At 51.1% G+C, this 2,690-nt stretch overlaps 1 pseudogene; it reads left to right on the top strand.

Annotated features, from left to right (window-relative positions):
* The first annotated feature begins 358 nt into the window (after window positions 1-358).
* Window positions 359-1,737, top strand: LOC102876467 (annotated as a pseudogene).
* Window positions 1,738-2,690: the final 953 nt, after the last annotated feature.

The raw sequence follows: 2,690 nt of genomic DNA, 5'->3' as shown, positions 1-2,690 counted from the left end.
ACAACTCTTGCCTAAATAGAATTCATTTCATCTTGGGCATAAACACCTTCAATTTTAAGAAGAGCTGTGCTCTCCCTCTGGTTCTGGAGACCTCATTTATAGCCAGCAAAAGTGGCTTTGCACCAAAGCCTTGTGGTTTAGAAGTCCTGCTTCCAGGAGGCCTTCACGGGGTTCAAGATAGCAGGAAAAACTCCTCCAGATTTCTTTACACAACTTGGTGAGCACTGAAGAAGATCTGAAGCGCTTGCTGCAGAAAATCAAAGACTATAGTCTTCAATATGGATTGAAGCTCAACACTAAGAAGACAAAGATTATATGCTGTTTAAAAAGGATATATGGGGCAGTAGAGGGAGGGAAGATGGCGGAGGTGGGGGAGATAATCGAGGGCTGCCGCCTGCCCGTCCTGCGGCGGAACCAGGACAACGAGGATGAGTGACCTCTGGCCGAGATCCTCAGTGTGAAGGACATCAGTGGCCGAAAGCTTTTTTACGTCCATTAACACTCACTTCAACAAATGAATGGGTGACCCATGAGCGGCTAGACTTAAAGAAGATCCAGTTTCCCAAGAAAGAGGCCAAAACTCCTATCAAGAACGGCCTTCCTGGGTTCCGTCCCAGCTCTCCAGAGAGAGAGGTGAAACGGAAGGTGGAGGTTGTTTCTCCTGCAACTCCGGTGCCCAACGAGACAGCCCCAGCCTCAGTTTTCCCTCAGAATGGATCAGCCCGGAGGGCAGTGGCTGCACAGCCAGGTCGGAAGCGGAAATCGAATTGCTTGGGCACTGATGAGCACTCCCAGGACAGCTCCGATGGAATCCCATCAGCGCCACGCATGACTGGCAGCCTGGTGTCCGACTGGAGTCACGACGACATTGTCACCTGGATGAAAAACATTGAGTGCATCGAGCTGGGCCGGCACTGCCTGAAGCCGTGGTACTTCTCCCCGTACCCACAGGAGCTCACTACGCTGCCCATCCTCTACCTCTGCGAGTTCTGTCTCAAGTATGGCCGCAGTCTCAAGTGTCTGCAGCGTCACCTGACCAAGTGTGACCTGCGGCATCCCCCAGGCAACGAGATTTACCGCAAGGGCACCATCTCCTTCTTTGAGATTGATGGCCGCAAGAACAAGAGTTATTCCCAGAACCTGTGTCTTTTGGCCAAGTATTTCCTTGACCACAAGACGCTGTACTATGACACAGACCCCTTCCTTTTCTACGTCATGACGGAGTATGATAGCAAAGGTTTCCACATTGTCAGCTACTTCTCCAAGGAAAAGGAGTCGACGGAAGACTACAACGTGGCCTGCATCCTGACCCTGCCTCCCTATCAGCGCCGGGGATACAGCAAGCTGCTGATTGAGTTCAGCTATGAGCTTTCCAAGGTGGAAGGGAAAACGGGGACTCCTGAAAAGCCCCTCTCAGATCTTGGCCTCCTGTCCTATCGAAGCTACTGGTCCCAGACCATCCTGGAGATCCTGATGGGACTGAAGTCAGAGAGCGGGGAGTGGCCGCAGATCACTATCAATGAGATCAGCGAGATCACCAGCATCAAGAAGGAGGATGTCATCTCTACTCTGCAGTACCTCAACCTCATCAACTATTACAAGGGACAGTATATCCTCACACTGTCGGAGGACATCGTGGACGGCCACGAACGGGCTATGCTCAAGCGGCTGCTCAGGATTGACTCCAAGTGTCTGCACTTCACTCCCAAGGACTGGAGCAAGTGGGGAAAGTGGTGATCGAGCCATGCCACAGAGCTGTTAGCGGAGTCGAAGAACCGGGTGACGGCACAGCCACCCCACCAACCAGACAGGGGTGTGAGGACTGCTCAAGCAGGAGAGGGCAGGTCCAGGAGGACCACTGGTGCCAGCACCAGAGCCAGCTCAGGGCCCAGGCCCTGCCAGTCAGCTGGCCTCAGGCCCAGGCCTGCTCCAGACCAGGCCAAAACAGGGACCAACTGGCAGGAGCTGGCAGCCGTGTACAGTGGGGGGTGGGGGGGGCTGGGGCGCTGCGCAAGGAGGACGGAATGGCTGTGAAACAGTCTTTTGTAAAGTAGGAGCTGGGGGGGGGGGACCGGCTATAGAATTCTGGCCTTCCTTGCTCCCATCCCCCCAATAAATCATATAGGCCAGGAAAAAAAAAGGATATATAATTAGGTGTTATTGTCATGATAGGAATCCAGAACGAAGGCTGCATAGTATTGTGGACTTGGGAGGAAGGATTGTATAACAATGAAAGACTTTTATTTTTCAAAGAGAAGAGCGAACTGGGGAGGTGGGAGGTTGGGCAGGGAGAAAAGTGCAACAATGAATGAATGGAAATCCGAAGTCTGTAAACTTTCGTTAAAATTAATAAAAACAAAAGTAAATACACACACACACACACACACAGAAGGCGACAAAGATTCACCATTGGGCCAATTGGCAGCACCATTATTGATGGAGAAGAGATTGAGGTGAGGTTATCAACAATTACAACTTGCTCAGCTCCACAATCAACACTCCTAAGACCAGCAGTCAGGAAATCAAAAGATGAATTACATTGGGAAAATCCGCTGTCAGGAACCTCTCCAGAGTACTGAAAAGCAGGTGCACCTAATCAATTACTTGGTATGCATTGAAGAGCTGGACAATGATTAAGGATGGCAAAAGAAGAATCTATGCCTTTGAGTTGAGGTGCTGGGTAGGAGTCT

This window comes from Elephantulus edwardii, unplaced genomic scaffold (assembly GCF_000299155.1).
Source record: "Elephantulus edwardii isolate Elephantulus edwardi_28Jun2011 unplaced genomic scaffold, EleEdw1.0 scaffold00441, whole genome shotgun sequence".
NCBI classification, from domain to species: Eukaryota; Metazoa; Chordata; class Mammalia; order Macroscelidea; family Macroscelididae; genus Elephantulus; species Elephantulus edwardii.
The sequence above is the reverse complement of the archived record's forward strand: the minus strand, read 5'-3'. Positions and strand labels throughout refer to the sequence as shown.